Source organism: Hyperolius riggenbachi, chromosome 11, assembly GCF_040937935.1.
Source record: "Hyperolius riggenbachi isolate aHypRig1 chromosome 11, aHypRig1.pri, whole genome shotgun sequence".
Taxonomy (NCBI): domain Eukaryota; kingdom Metazoa; phylum Chordata; class Amphibia; order Anura; family Hyperoliidae; genus Hyperolius; species Hyperolius riggenbachi.
In genome coordinates this window covers 58729661-58746858 of record NC_090656.1, presented here as the reverse complement: position 1 = coordinate 58746858, position 17198 = coordinate 58729661, and the positions used below count along the sequence as shown (strand labels likewise).

The following is a 17198-nucleotide window of genomic DNA, read 5'->3' as shown; positions in this document are numbered from 1 at the left end:
GATCATTCATTACTCAGACTAATGCCGTTTCAGTGCTGTGCCTTTTCCTGAATCCTGACTGAAAAGTATCAAAGATGTTGTTATCTGTAAGCCTGGCTTCTAGCTGGTTGGCGACTGCTTTCTCGATAACTTTTGATAGGAATGGTAAGTTTGCCACAGGTCTGTAGTTGGTTACAGAATCAGGATCTAGTGATTGTTTCTTCAAGAGGCCCCCAACAAGACAAATTCAGCAGTCATGAGGCACATAAATAGACAGCATTTCAGCATAGACAGCATTTCATAGTGACAGGTGCCCCAGTTTAGGTAGTGACAGGAGCCCCCAGTTAAGGTAGTGACAGGTACCTTAGTTCAGGTAGTGTCAGGAGCCCCCAGTTCAGGTAGTGACATGTGCCCCCCAGTATAGATAGCCAGATCTAGAGGTGTCCCCAGTCTAGTCCAGACCAGCACAGCGGCTCACAGAGAGAGAGAGTCGCTCATGCCTGGTAATAGCGTAAGTGTCCCGCCGTTGCCGCCCGCACCGCTGATTTCTAAAGGGATAAGCCCTAAAGTTGAAAGAAGGGGGGGAGACTTCCCCCCTCCCCCACCGCTGTCCACACGCTCCCTTTTCTCTCTTCCCTGCCACCCCAGGGTGGGTGGGCCGGCTGGGGGGGGGGGCATGCCCCATTTTGCCCTATGTAGGGACGCCCATTTACATATGTTTACATAGATCTGTACATCAGTCCTGAAATCCTCCTCAGTTCCCTTGTTGCCCTCCTTCTCACTGTTTCAGCACTGAGACCCCCACAAGCCATTGACATGGCCTTATCGACCGCTTACCTGCATTGCACAGGCACAGTCAGCTCATGCCTGCACGCTAGCATGGAGATTAACAAGCTAGGCTACAAGCTAGGCTGAGGCGAAGTGACGGCACCCTGCTACTGTGCAGGTGCGAGCTCCCTGAAACTTTGGGAGTCTCAGCACTAGAAAGGAGGGAAGAAGATGGATGGGGAAGTTTTAGAAGGATCTTGAGCAGGGGTGTCAAACTCAAATACAAAGTGGGCCAAAATTGTACACTGTGGCCTAGTCACAGGCCAAACTCAATGTCTACTGGCCACCTCCCTCCCCTATACACTTCCCTGGTGTCTAGAGACCCCCAGCCTCCCCTATACAGTTCCCTAGTGTTTAGTGCTTCTCCCCTACCTCCCCATATGGCCTCCCTGGTGTTCTAGGGCTTCACCCCCAATATAGCTTCCCTGGTGGTCTAAACATAATGCAAGGTGGGGAAACCACTTGAGGGCCAAATTTAATGGCTCTGAGGGCCAAATTTGGCCCACAGGCCAGAGTGTGACATGTCTGATCTAGAGGCTTCTCTCTCCTGAGGTAAGTATCTGGCTGGGTGCACACCTGGCAGAAACACTAGCGTAGCGCTAATGGAAGTCTATGGGCCGCAGGAAAAAAATGCTTGTAAAAAAATGCATATGCATTTTCTATGCATTTTACAGTATGCGTTTCGCAAAACAGTGGTTCTGTTGCATAATATACAGGATGGCTGCCAAAAAGCACAAAATGAAAGTCAATGGGAACGCAATGGTATGCATTTTTCATGATTTTTTTAATGTGTTTTTGCTTTAAAAAATTTTTAGTGATGCATTTTCTCTTTCTGTTTTCTTCCTAGTGATTTACATAAAATGCAATAGAAAAACGCATACAAAACGCATATGCGTTTTGTATTAGCGAATGCCAAAAAACGCAACCTTTCACGCTATGTCATATGTGAACCCAGCCTCTACATATTTTACTTTAGAATCTCCCAGATTTGCTTTAAAGAACTGAAGTGAAAATAACAATGATTAATGTTGCGTATTTTTTTTTTTACAATTTTAATTTATATATTAGTCAGTGTTTGCCCATTATAAAATCTTTCCTTTCCCTGATTTACATTCTGAAATTTATTACAGGTGGCACCATCTTTAGTCCTGTCAGGTGCAGCTCGGTGGAATGTTTGTTTCTGAGAATTCTAAAGCCAGTATAAAATATACCTGGTCACCCACAATGCTCTGGGAGGAGAATTCCACAATAGCTAAACAGCCTAGGCTAAACATTACTGGAAGAGTGGGGTTCCTTCCAATGCACAGCAATATATAGATAGAGGAGGTGTTTCTGATGCTGAAACCAGGAAAATTACTGTAAATGTGGGCATAATTTATTAATTAATGTATAATTTACTGCATTCACTATATGTCATTACAGGGCCTCTTTAAGGTTTTAAAACTGTATTTAAAAATATAATTAATGCTAAAAGTGATTACACAACTGAATAAAATAGTACATTATTTATATTAGTTCAAGGTTTTCAAACTTTGCTAAATTGTTATGCACAAAGTTCGTGCCTGACAATGATGATTCAGAAAATTAATGTACTTACCTATGTATGGGTTGCTAATCCCAAATTCTTGGTATGTGTTGTAACATTTTAGATCTGAGACGGTAACAATGGCTTGTTCACCTTACGGTGGTGACAGCCGCATCGGCACGGTGACATGTTAGGGCTTTGACGTCCTTCACACTCTCAACTAATGACGCGCGACACTGATAACAAGGACACGAGATGGCCTGTCAGTGCTGGAATACTCTTGGCTGGTTATGATTATAAACTCGAGCGCAAGGCACAAACTCTGCAATATTTTATTCCAGTTTATACTGTCAGGACAGTAGAACAGCAAATTGTTGAAGTTATGTAAAAAAAAAATATCTGCATGCAGTTAATAATCTCTGTTTAAAAAGAGGATGAACTTTTTAAATCTGTGCAGCAAAATCCCCAATGCTCCTCTTGTCTCCTACTTTTCTGGCAGTTCTCTGCATTCTCTTGTAATGTTTTTGAGCTCTGCAGGGGTGTACTGAAACAACTGGAAGTTCTCCGCAGTTACTTGTAATGTTTTTGAGCTCTACAGGAGTGTGTTGAAACAACTGGCAGTTCTGGGCAATCTCTTGTATTGTTTCTGAGCTCTACAGGAGTGTGTTGAAACAACTGGCAGTTCTGGGCAATCTCTTGTATTGTTTCTGAGCTATGCAGGAGTGTGTTAAAACAACTGGCAGTTCTCATCAGTCTCCTATAATGTTTTGAGCTCTGCGAGGGCGTGCTGAAACAATTGGCAGTTCTCAGCAGTTTGTTGTAATGTTTTTGAGCTCTTCAGGGTTGTACTGAAACAACTGGCAGTTCTCAGCAGTTTCTTGTAAGGTTTTTGAGCTCTGCAAGGGCGTGCTGAAACAACTGGCAGTTCTTTGCAGTCTCTTGTGATTTTTTTGAACTCTGCAGGGGTGTGTTGAAACAACTGGCAGTTCTCAGCAGTCTCTTGTAATATTTTTGAGCTCTGCATGGGATGTGTTGAAACAAATGGCAGTTCTCAGAAGTATCTTGTAACAAATAATGGTCTGCAATGGCCTCTTTAAAAAACGTGGAAGAACTGGTGGTCTCTTCTAATTTTTGAGAATTCCAAAGAGGTTTTTTGACTGTCCTCAGAAGTCTCTTGTAGTGAGTAATTTACTAGCCGTCACTTACTATATTGTATGCTACAAAATGTGACAATTATTATTATTACTGTAATAATAATTTATAATGCGCCAACATATTCTGTGGCGCTGTTCATGGCACGGAAGATTCTTCCTACGTAGGCCTATGAAGATTTCCAATCGATTGAACAGATTGATCCGGTATGCTGGCATGATCTTATGCGGCATTCAATTTCCCGACGACTGACGGACCCCCGGCTGGTCTCCCCCGTGTAAAATGTGCACCCCTCAGGCCGTGGTGAGTGTTGCAGGCTCACATGTCCTCTAGCGAGCCTCCACATATCCCGCGTCTGTTTCCATGGCCACTGGGGGTGCTTGTACCATGTGATATGTCATATATACTAATGTCACATACATGTGGCGGGGTCACTGGGTACAAGCCATGGTGAAAGTCACTGGACACAGGAGGAGTTGTGCCAGCAGACAGGTGAGCCAGCAACAGTCACCACATGCCCAAGAAGGGTGGGGGGGTTCAGTACCAGGGGCGTAACTAGAAATCACGGGGCCCCCCTGCAAAACTTTGAATGGGGCCCCCTCCCACCTTCTCTCTGTGCCCAAACTCCTCAAGCATCACTACAGGACACAGCACTTGTGGAGGGGTAGGAAGGCTGGAGGTAGAACAGGCTGTACAGAAGACCCTGCTGCACACTGAATGGGGACTATCTACAAATCTTTGTCTGCAAAACTTTGTATGATTCCTTATCAGTGGCTGAGCAGATGCAGTCATTAGAACAACTTAACAAGCAGCAGAAAGTTTTTTTTATCTCCTTGCCCTTAGTTCTCAGTCTGTCAGGACAGGGCCCCCTGTGGCTTCTGGCCCCCCTGCGGCTGCATCCCTTGCAGGGTCTATTGTTACGCCCCTAGGTACACTACGCCCCTAGGTACACTACACTACACATACCTGGGGGGCCCAGAAGGTGGCTGCACAGATTTCCTATAGATTTCATGTTTATATATGGTATCTAGTTACGAATATTGCCGTGTGTGTTCCATTCCATCTGTTATGATCAGCCTAATGTTGCCCATACACGGTACAATAAAACTGTTAGATTTTCCTGTTTATTTGACCAAAATGATCGAATCGCATGAAAGTCAAAAGAATCTTTTTTTTTTCAATCAAGAAATATTAATGATTATCCTATATTTTCAATAAAAATCTGATCAGGCATGTTGGAAAAATCGTTATATTTGATCTAATGGAATAATCAAACAAAATGATCTAATCAAAAAAATGAAAAAAATTGTACCATGTATGGGCAGAAGCAACCATATTTGATCCAATGCAACGCATCTGCCACCAGCCACCGATCAACCTAGATCTTTTGTCCAGACCGATCAAATTATTCGATCAAATTTGCCTGGAAATCGATCAGTCAATCTATCATGCTGTCTGCTGCATCAATTTCTCGCCAATTCGATCAGAGCGATCGAATCGGCCGTATATTGATGGCAGAAATCAATGAGTGTATGGCTAGCTTTACACCCTGGTTGATATGCAGGAGCATGTTGTGGATACTACCCCCAACTTCTGATATGCTAACCCACTCAGCTGAGTAGACCCACCTGATTACATTTGCTCAGGCTGTGTATATAACTAAGCAAGGCCTCTAGTTAGTTTGCGTTTAAAGCTGACTTGAACTCAGAACTTCCTCTCTGCTCTATAAGATAAGCAACAGCATGAGAACCTTTAAAGAAACAACATTTCTTTGTTACAGCTGATACAAATCCTGCAAAAAATCTGCAGCGTTTCTACTTCCTGCATACATGGAAGCAGACATATTGTTAACATCCTGTGTTTACCAATTAGCTCTCTGCAAAATTTGACCAAAGTAAATTCTACTCAGCCCCCTCCTATCGTGTCACCACCCTTTAGATTGTAAGCCTTTGGCAGGGTCCTCCCTCCTTGTGGCAGAGGAGGCAAACAAGCATGGAAAACCGGCACTGCTAAAATGCTGTATTTAATGTAGACTTCATGTGGTAACAAGCGTGAGCATACATGCAAACACAAAACGAACTGCACAGTGGAAAAGTCAATATTGAAGTGGGGTACCTGGTGGTGCGGTGGGTGCTAGGTTGTTAAGCCTGATGGCCGTTTCGCGCACGTCTGTGCATCTACGGAGGCAGCCTCCGTAGATGCTCAGACGTGCGCGAAACGGCCGTCAGGCTTAACAACCTAGCACCCACCGCACCACCAGGTACCCCACTTCAATATTGACTTTTCCACTGTGCAGTTCGTTTTGTGTTTGCATGTATGCTCACGCTTGTTACCACATGAAGTCTACAATAAATACAGCATTTTAGCAGTGCCGGTTTTCTATGCTTGTTTGCCTCCTCTGCCACTCTGTATAAACTTTTCACCAGAGCACGCTTAGCTGGAAACGGGGCACCTAGAAGGCTACCCAAGCACGCTTGCTACACCATAGTGCCAACCCGCTTTTTTCCTATATACTGCTGTCCTCCCTCCTTGTGTTTCTGTGCACTCTGCTCAAAGAATGTGAACTTGAATCACTGCAATTATTACTCCCGTGTATTAGAAGGCATTGTGTACCTTATTGTCTGTTGTCTCTATTGCATCCACTGTCGCCCCTATTACTGTCTGTAACCTTATCAGCACTGCATAATATGTTGGTGCTATATAAATCCAATAAATAATAATAGTATTGTAATACCTCAGATTCAGTCAGAGCGTTATCTACCTGATGGTCGAATCTACTTCCCCATCTGCCTGTGTATGGGCACCTTAAAGGACACCCGAGGTGAAAATAAACTGATATCCTCCTTCTCCTAGAAATTACATTTTTTACATATCCCATAGTTGTATTTTATACTTAAAGGAGAACTCCAGTGAAAATAATGTAATAAAAAAAGTGCTTAATTTTTACAATAATTATGTATAAATGATTTAGTCAGTGTTTGCTCATTGTAAAAGCTTTCTTCTCCTTGATTAACAGTCTGACATTTATCACATGGTGACATTTTTACTGCTGGCAGGTGATGTCACTGAAAGGAGATGCTGCTTGCATTTTTGGTAGTTGGAAACAGCTGTTATTTCGCACAACATAACAAAGCTCCAACAGTGTGATGTCAGGACCTCAGAGCTGTGAGGATCTGACATCACACTGTGGGAGGGGTTTTACCACAATATCAGCCATACAGAGCCCCATGATGATCCGTTTGAGAAAAGGAATATATTTCTCCTGGCAAAGGGGGTATCAGCTACTGATTGGGGTGAAGTTTAATTATTTGTTATGGTTTCTCTTTACATCTAGTTTTTACTGTTTCATTGTTTCTGCTCAATGACACATTCATTGAAGTATGCCAGAGCTAAAATCTATGAACTATTGGCCCTTTTCATCTCTTTCCTGCTCTGAAAAGCCATTTTTTGCTTGGAAGGACAGGAACTGCCACTTACATACCTGATTTTTAAACCTTCCAGGCAGAGAAAGAAAAAAAGGAACACAGCATAGTTATTAGTGTGCTTGACACTGTACATACCCATGTCTATCTTATCATGATACATGTCATCTCGGGTATCCTTTAACAGGTCTTCAGCTCTCAACAGTCTTTTGTAATTTATGGCATTTCTAAGCATGTTTTTAGATCTCAAAAGACTTTTTTTAATGAGCCAGTGGTCCTGAATTACTAACATGTCTCCAGAGATCCCCAAGCCTCCCAGTGGTGATATTATCAGTGATCCATTACGCTTGAACTGGATTAATTAACAATTGTCTCCTATTGCATGGATAGAGTTTGCATCCTTCATCTGATTCATATCAGATCATTGTTAGAGTTGCTGAGAGGTGTGTGAATTAACGGTTGTGTGACATCACTTGCATGCAGCATCCCGCGGCTTCATCTGTTTTTCCTTCTGCAGTACATGTAAGCTGCTGGTGGGTTGAGTTTATTAGCTGCCAGCCAAAGGCCCCGCTTACACTGGAACTGGAACAAAAAAAAAAATCTGGTCGGGACAATACCGCGTTCGGTATTTTAAACTTTTGTGTGCTAATTCATAAAAATGTTCACACATGCGGTAGAAGTTCGGTAAATTACTGAAGCCCATTGACAAAAACCTGTTTGTAACAGCAGAAGTGAGTGGAGTGTCTGTGTTGTTACAAGCTATTCGTGCAGTGAGGGCATTACAATAGTGAGAGGCATTCCCGACCTCCCTTTAGATGTACATGGTTTGTTATACTGCCTTTGCTTGCTCTGAATCTGCTCTGAATCTGTCTATTACTCTTTCTTAAAGGGACTCTGTAAAAAAAATGTCATTGTGTTTTCTACCATCCTACAGGTTCCTAAACCTATTATAATGTGCTCTGGCTTACTGCAGCACTTTCTACTATTACCATCTCTGTAATAAATCAGCTTATCTTTCCCGTGTCGGACTTGTCGTCCTGTGTCTGGAAGGCTGCCAACTCTTCAGTGTGATCTGCTATGCATGCCCCCTCTATGCACACTCCCCTGTGTTTGTGTGTTATTTACATTAGCCAGCTTTTCTCTGCTCTCTTATCTTTTACAAGCTGGATAAATCCTCTGTTCACATACTGATGAGTCACATACTGCAGAATTACAGACAACCGGGCAGAGCTGTCTGCAAGAAGAAACAATCAGCTTGTAACTCTTCAGTGAGCTGCAGGGGGAAAGAAACACACAAATAGACAAATAGACAAGACAAATAACATTTATACTGCGCTTTTCTCCTGGCGGACTCAAAGCGCCAGAGCAGCAGCCACTAGGGCGCGCTCTATAGGCAGTAGCAGTGTTAGGGAGACTTGCCAAAGGTCTCCTACTGAAATAGGTGCTGGCTTACTGAACAGGCAGAGCCGAGATTCGAACCCAGGTCTCCTGTGTCAGAGGCAGAGCCCTTAACCATTACACCATCCAGCCACTCTTGAGATTCAAAAGGAAGGCTGTATACAGCCTGATTGTGTACGGATGTATTTTCTATGTATGGACATACTGTACATCAACCTACTTCCTATTTTGGTGGCCATTTTGTTTGTTTACAAACAAACTTTTTAAAACTGTTTTTGACTACTTTTAATGCGGCGGGGAGCGGCGAAGTTGTGACAGAGGGTAATAGGAGATGTCCCCTAGCACACTGGTATGTTTACTTTTGTGTGATTTTAACAATACAGATTCTCTTTAACATTCTATTTAATTGCCGCAGCTTAGATTAACTTCCAAGAAACTTGACACGTCCTGCTTAGATGATTTTCCCAGAGGCGTAGCTAGGATTTTCAGCGCCCGGGGACAAAGACTATTAATGCGCCCCCCCCAAAGTTAAGGTTGCGGCACGCGCAGCGCGCCGCGCCAAAAAGGGGCGTGGTCACATAATAAATGTGGGCGTGGTTATGGGTGGAGCCAAATGTATATGGAGGTTAGCAGGCTCACGCTCACCCACCCTCCCTCAGTATGTACCTTCCAGCATGTTCCAAGACAAATTCAGCAATCATGAGCCCCCCCCCCATCAAGACAAATTCAGCAATCATGAGGCCCCCAACAAGACAAATTTAGCAATCATGAGGCCCCCAACAAGACAAATTCAGCAATCATGAGGCCCCCAACAAGACGAATTCAGCGATCTTGAGGCCCCCAACAAATCATGAGGCCCCCAACAAGACAAATTCAGTAACCATGAGGCCCCCAAAAAGACATAAATAGGTAGAATGCCCCCTTAATATGGTAGACACCTCTCACCTGGCAGCAGTTCTCCAAAATACACTCAATCTGACGTGGTTCCCCAAAAATAGGTAGCCCCTGGTCTATAGTTGTCCCCAGAATAGGTGGCCAGCAGTATAGATGTCCCCAGAATAGGTGGCCAGCGGTATAGATGTCCCCAGAACAGGTAGCCAGGGGTAGAGATGTCCACAGAACAGGTAGCCAGGGGTATATGTGCCCAGTATATGTAGGCAGGGGTATGTGTGCCCAGTATATGTAGCCAGAGGTATATGTGCCCAGTATATGTAGCCAGTGGTATATATGCCCAGTATATGTAGCCAGGAGAATAATATGTGCCCAGTATATATAGTCAGGCGTATATGTGCCCAGTATATGTAGCCAGGGGTATATATGCCCAGTATATGTAGCCAGGGGTATATATGCCCAGTATATGTAGCCAGGGGGTATATATGCCCAGTCCACGTAGCCAGGGGGTATATATGCCCAGTATATGTAGCCAGGGGTATATATGCCCAATATATGTAGGCAGGGGGTATATATGCCCAGTATATATAGGCAGGGGTATATATGCCCAGTATATGTAGCCAGGGGTATATATGCCAAGTATATGTAGCCAGGGGGTATATATGCCCAGTATATGTAGCCAGAGGTATATATGCCCAGTATATGTAGTCAGGGGGTATATATGCCCAGTATATGTAGCCAGGGGTATATATGCCCAGTATATGTAGCCAGGGGGTATATATGCCCAGTCCACGTAGCCAGGGGGTATATATGCCCAGTATATGTAGCCAGGGGTATATATGCCCAGTATATGTAGCCAGGGGTATATATGCCCAGTATAAGTAGCCAGGGGGTATATATGCCCAGTCCACGTAGCCAGGGGGTATATATGCCCAGTATATGTAGCCAGGGGTATATATGCCCAGTATATGTAGCCAGGGGGTATATATGCCCAGTCCACGTAGCCAGGGGGTATATATGCCCAGGATATGTAGCCAGGGGTATATATGCCCAGTATATGTAGGCAGGGGTATATGTGCCCAGAGTAGGTAGCCAGGGGTATATGTGCCCAGAGTAGGTAGCCAGGGGTATATGTGCCCAGAGTAGGTAGCCAGGGGTATATGTGCCCAGAGTAGGTAGCCAGGGGTATAGGTGCCCAGAGTAGGTAGCCAGGGGTATAGGTGCCCAGGGTCGGTAGCCAGGGGTATATGCCCAGTATATGTAGTTAGGGGTATATGTGCCCAATATATGTAGGCAGGGGTATATGTGCCCAGAGTAGGTAGCCAGGGGTATATGTGCCCAGAGTAGGTAGCCAGGGGTATATGCCCAGTATATGTAGTTAGGGGTATATGTGCCCATTATATGTAGGCAGGGGTATATGTGCCCAGAGTAGGTAGCCAGGGTTATATGTGGCCAGAGTAGGTAGCCAGGGGTATATGCCCAGTATATGTAGTTAGGGGTATATGTGCCCAATATATGTAGGCAGGGGTATATGTGCCCAGAGTAGGTAGCCAGGGGTGAATGTGCCCAGAGTAGGTAGCCAGGGGTATATGCCCAGTATATGTAGTTAGGGGTATATGTGCCCATTATATGTAGGCAGGGGTATATGTGCCCAGAGTAGGTAGCCAGGGTTATATGTGGCCAGAGTAGGTAGCCAGGGGTATATGCCCAGTATATGTAGTTAGGGGTATATGTGCCCAATATATGTAGGCAGGGGTATATGTGCCCAGAGTAGGTAGCCAGGGGTATATGTGCCCAGAGTAGGTAGCCAGGGGTATATGTGCCCAGAGTAGGTAGCCAGTAGCCAGGGGTATATGTGCCCAGAGTAGGTAGCCAGAGGTATAGGTGCCCAGAGTAGGTAGCCAGGTGTCCCCCTCCCCAGCAGGAGGGGAGCAGCGCAGAGAAGAGGAAGAGCTGCTCTCTCTCCCTCGCTGTCCCCTCCAATGTCTGTCCGGTGGCTGGCAGCGGCGGGCGGAACTTACCTCCGTCTCGTCGCAGCGCCGGATGGATCTGCCGCTACTCTGGTCTGGTCCAGACCAGAGCAGCGGCTGCGCACCCGAACTTTCAGCCGGCGCTGGAGCGAGACGGAGGTGAGTTCCGCCCGCCGCTGCCAGCCACCGGACAGACATTGGAGGGGACAGCGAGGGAGAGAGAGAGCACCTAAGGTGAGGGAAGGAGGGGGGAGATGGCCCCCCTTCCCCAGTCAGCACAGCTCTCTCTCTTCTCTGCGCTGCTCCCCTCAGCCACGCAAAAAAAAACAACCCCGAAGCTCAGCTGGGCGCCCTTGGGGACCCGGCGCCCCGGGGCACTTGTCCTACCCCGACCCCCCCTAGCTCCGCGCCTGGATTTTCCCCACTAGCTCCTACACATTTTCAAACAGGAACTCAAGAGGTTAAACAGCCAAACATCCTAAGGTATTCATGGGAAGCCTGTTTTGTTCTTATCTCGCTCTGCTGCTGCCTGGGGGGGGTTAAAAGCTTGTCCTGCCTGAAAAGGCTGCGGGGCCTTTCAGATTCCATCATCCAGACTTGCAGAAGACAGGGGCTTGTTTCTATTGGCTCCCTGCTCCTGTCAGTCACAGTTCTCACTGCTCCGCTTGTGAGTCACAGCTCCCAGCACAGTCTCCTCTCACAGACTCTGCTCTCTTTTCACCACTTCAAAGCAGATGGTATTGTTCGTGGCTTTACTGCATGTTGTAGGCTTTATGAATTGACATTTAGGCCCAGTGCACACCGAGCGGATTCGAATGCGATCCGCCGGCCGCATCCGCCTGTAAATCCGCTTAGCTAATGTATTTCAATGGGCTGGTGCACACCAGAGCGGGTCGGTTTTAGCTGAAACACTAACTCCCGGGCTGCAGCATTTTTATGGATTTCGGAGGCGTTTCTGCCTCCAATGTTAAGTATAGAAAAAATGCAAAGCGCTTGATAAAACGCCAGATCAGAGCGGTTTTCCAGGCGTTTTTGTTACAGTAGCTTTTTAGTAACAGCTTTACTGTAACAATATCTGTAATCTGCTACACAAAAAAAGCTACACAAAACCGCAATACGCTTCATAATAATAAGAAAATACGCTTCAAAATCCGCTAGCGTTTTGCGCATCTGCTAGTGGTTTTTGGTGTGCACCAGGCCTCACTGATATGTATTGAGGTAATTACCGCACAAGTCAGTAATTTACCTCACTTCTCGGTAATTTCAGCTTTTCATGCGATAACAGCCTTTATGAATTGACATTTTCCTAAGTGCTAGGTAAAGTCAGCTGTTTCGGTAATGCTTTATGAATTAACCTCAATGTCCATCCCCAGTAGGCTGCTCGCTGTGTCCGTTTTGCAACATACACAAGCAAGGGAAGCTGTTCTTATCCTATGGAGGGTCCAGGATTTAAATGGGAAAGGGGTTGCTGAGGGTCTAGTAAGAAATGTTTTTGCATGCAAATCATTTTGTAAGCGAATAATCTCCAATTAGTGTAACCAAATATAATTTGCATTCAAGATGTTTTTAAAGCAGCAGGGTCAGCCATACTATCCCAGAACAAAACATATATAAGTAGATAAATATTTGTTGTCTTTACATAACAGATGTATTGTACTGTCCACATTTTGATTTCAGTGAATCTTATATAATAAAGAGAAAAATGTCCCAGGCATCAGGCCATCTTTACTTCCTCTGACTGAAGCTGATCCTGATGTCATTTCCTCCTTTACTCTTTTTCTTCCTGCCTGAAATGGTGTATGCATTGCCAGACCTCCTCCCCACTGAGCTCTGTACTAAAAACTGCACTGTCATATCTAGCTTGCTTTGTAAACACATTAGCACAGCATAGATAATATTTCAGCAGCTTCTGCAGTTGGGTGACATGTATTTCTCTTTCAGCCTTGTGTCACACTGAACTACCCTTAGACAATCAGTGAGGAGTAGGAACGTGGGTGGGGAGATAACAAGATTCCTTCTCCGTCTCCCCTGCAATGTATCAGAATAGAGCCATGACTGAGATAAGATTCATTACAGCCAACACATTTATGATTACATTGGAATGCTTGCAATGCAGGGTCAGGATGTAGACTACATAATAAACACAGAGCAGTGGGTAAAGGGAATTTGATTTTATGGCTGACAATCCCGCTTTAACATTACTAGAGTTCCAGCTTGTTGTGAGTGCAGAGTAGTGTTGTCCGGATCATGAACGATTCGGATCTTTGATCCGAATCTATTTTGTGAGTCGAATCATCCGAATCATCAAAATGAGTGATTCGGATTGTAAAAGGGGGCGGGGCCAGGAGCGACACGCCCCCTCTCAGCGGGCAGCGGGGTCCTGGAAGCAGAGCAGAGATGGATCGCTCTGTTGGAGGGGAGGCAGCCTTGCACAGCCACAGGTAGATGAGAGAGAGGGGACATCGGTGCCACTGCCAGATATGTGTAAAGCACACATACTGGCTGAAATGTGCTGCTCATTATAGGCTGTTTGTTCCGTAGTTGTGCACAGTGAACACGTGGGAAGCTTTTGGCTCAGCTCAGCACAGCTCAGTAACTTTGCAGGCACTGTGATTGCAGCACAATATGATCCTCCTGCACTGCTCTAAACAGCTGCACTTCACTTCTGGGAATGCTTTGGGGAATGCTTTCTTTCACTGTGCGACGTTTGCTTTCACAGTATACAGATGAACATATAGGTGAAATATATGTAAAGCATATGATTGCAGCATGTGGGTATTACGTGCAAACAAACATTTCTGCTCTCTGCTCGTCCCTCCTCCCTTCTCTGTCCACTCCCTGCCCTCTGTCCATCTTCTCCCCTTCTCTGTGTGTCCACCCTCCTCCCCTTCTCTGTCCACCGCAGGGAAAGACCTGTCCTGCTATTCATTTCACCCCTGAATGCTTCCGTAGTAAAATGATCCGAGATTCGGATCAAAGATCCGGATCTTTTCAATGATCCGATTCGAATCATCCGGATCATTGAAAAGATCCAAACTTCGCATCTCTAGTGCAGAGGGTTAATAATTGTTTATTGTAAATTGACCACTCCCCTCATAAAACAAAGGACTCCCTGGTCATTGAAATAGGGGCAGCTGACTGTGGATATCATATATGGAAAGGAGGTTGCGCATATAATGGGGGTCAACTATACATAGTATTGGGAGCTATTTGTGGAAATGCAGGTGTGGCACAAGAAGGTTGAGGTAATGGAGGTATACATTTAGCCCTGTCCTCAAGTATCTCCACCTACCGTAGTGGCTGCTTAGTATAGTGCAATGCACAGGCATGTATTCAAGTGGGGTTGAAGGTCAAGCCTGCATTGTACTGCTGCAGAAGGTACTGTATTTTCCGCCGTATAAGATGCTCCTGGTGCATCCATATTCCTTGTACATGTTATCCCCCAAATGGTGTCCTCTATGTCTACCCATGTGTCCTCGTGTGGTGCCCCATGTGTCCTCCTGTGTGCCCCATATGTCCTTCTATGTCTCCCATGTCTCCTCCTGTGTGCCCCATGTGTCCTTTTGTGTGCCTAATGTCTCCCTCCTGTGTGCCCCATGTCTCCTGTGTCCCCCCCCCCCCCCACGTGCCTCAGCTCCTCCCACATGCCTCTGCTATCCCCCTCTAGTCTCCTACCCCACACCATGTGTGCAGCGTCTCCTCCTGTGCTCCCCCACCCCTGCGTACCTCCTCTCCCCCTGCATGCCTCGGTTATCCCCTGCATGCCTTTGCTATCCCCCTCTAATCTCCTGCCCCCCTCTGTGTCTGCAGCGGCAGCAGCTTACTCAATACATGCTGCTGCGAGGACTGCAGACATCTGGCTTCTTCATACGCTTCCTCTAGTGCACAGCTACTGATGACGTGATCAGTACAAGCCGCACACAAGAGGAAACATATGGAGAAGCCAGGTGTCTGCAGTCCTCATGGCGGCATGTATTGGGTAAGCCGCTTTTGCTGCAGACACAGAGGGGTCAGGATATACAAGGGGGATAGCGGATGCATGCGGGGGGAGCGGAGGCATGTGGGGGAATACAGTCGGAGACGCTGGACACACGTGGGGGGGAGAGAGGCAGGAGATTAGAGGGGGTCAACGGAGGCTTGCAGGTGGAGTGGAGGCACAGGAAGGGAATCCCTGACGTGGTGGCGGGTTGTGGTTCGTATCGGCGGGGGTTTGTAAGTCGGGAATTCCCTGCCTTTGCTATACAAGACTCAGGGACTTTTTCTCCCCATTTTTTGGGGGAGAAAAAGTGCGTCTTATACAGTGGAAAATACGGTATATTTCAGCCTTCATAACCCAAAGCAAGCCGCTCTTAGCATTGTTTCCTGCCTAGTACAGCTGGTTATACTACTTTTCTGGAGGCAGAGAGAAGAAAAAAAAAGCGAAGGAAGAACATTTATAGATGAAGGTTGAAAAAAAGGAGACCAGATGGACAACTTGATCCCAAGAAAATAAGTAGGAGTCGATGACAAGTGTCAGCACAAAATGAATCAGGCACAGCAAAATTCAGCAGCAAGATTATCTTGTGGAATAGAAATCAGCTCTTATCACTGGTTGTGTATCATTATTAATATTAATATTGATGTATAAAGCGCCAACATCTTCCATGGCACTGTACAACAGAATACACGGTATAACAATCCAATATAAATATTACAACAATAAAAGACAATGGAGGATTACAGCTGATTCAATGAACAAACCAACAGCAGATTATTACAAAGAAGTAAGTGTGGGTGAGTGGCAGATGTGTTGAGGGAGGGAGTTCCAGAGTAGGGAAGAGGATCAAGAGAAGTCTTGTAAGTGGGGGTGAGAAGAGGTGACCAGAGAGGAAGACAGGAGAATATTGTTAGTAGAGGGAAGATTGCGTGTAGGAGGGTATCTAGAAATAAGGTTATTTAAATAGGAAGGAGCTAGGATGTAAATAGGTTTGTAGACGAGTCTTGATTTTATATCCTTAGTGTGACTGGCAGCCAGTGACTGAGTGGGATAGGGTTGGCATTTGGCAAGAGTGGGATACATATAAAATGTACATTTTTCCCAGAGTACAATGCACTATTAATTACCTTTTTCCTATGTTGGTGTCACTTACAGTACATATTGAGCATGCGACAGATCTGACAGGTTTTGAACGAGTCCATCTCCTCATGGGGAATTCTTAAGCCCAATCTACACGATGCGATTCTTTGTACGATTCGATTAAGATTCTATTTACGATTCTTTGTACGATTCGACAATTGCAATACAATGGCAAATCGAATTGCATCGAATCCCGATCGGACATGTCAGATTTAATCGAATCGTAAATAGAATCTTAATCGAATCGTACAAAGAATCGCATCGTGTAGATTGGGCTTTGGGCATTTGCACTTACTGAATGGCAGTAAACTATCAAAATAATGTGCAAACAAGTAGGGAAGCTGGCTGACATCTTAATACAGATTATTTCCAGGGAGTGCTTTTGTAAAGAATAACAGGTAATACCTAGAATCCCCCATGAGAATATTGACTAGTTTAAAATCTGTCAGATATGTTAGCTTTCTACTACCAACTGTGACAGGAACATAGGAGAAAAGTAATTTGTAGTGCATTTTGCACTGGGAGAACTGTACATTGTACATTTTGTTTGTATATATTTAATTCCAGCTATAGGTAAATCTACTCGAGAGCCATGCTCTATAAACTTTTGGGACCACCTAATTTTTTTATGCGAGAAGGGCATGCAGCTTGTTTATTTTATTCGTGGGTGCCTATTTTATTTTTATTTTTTTTATATGAAGACACGCTGAATAATTTTGTTATTTGTGGGAAACTTTTCCTAATTACAGTATGCCATTTACTGACATGCTTATCTGCTTCTGTTGTTTGGGGGATACGCTGCCTAATTATGTTATTTGGAGACTATAAAACTGTATATATTTTGTAAAGCACTGCAGACGTTTTCAGCGCTATATAAATGTTAAATAAAAATAATAATCATTTGAGGGACATGCTAC

The 17198-nt window shown here is 45.0% G+C and overlaps 1 protein-coding gene across 1 annotated transcript in view; it reads left to right on the top strand.

Moving 5' to 3' along the window:
* JPH3 (junctophilin 3) overlaps positions 1-17198 on the top strand; it is a 183160-nt gene that overhangs the window by 98747 nt on the left and 67215 nt on the right. The window lies entirely within an intron of this gene.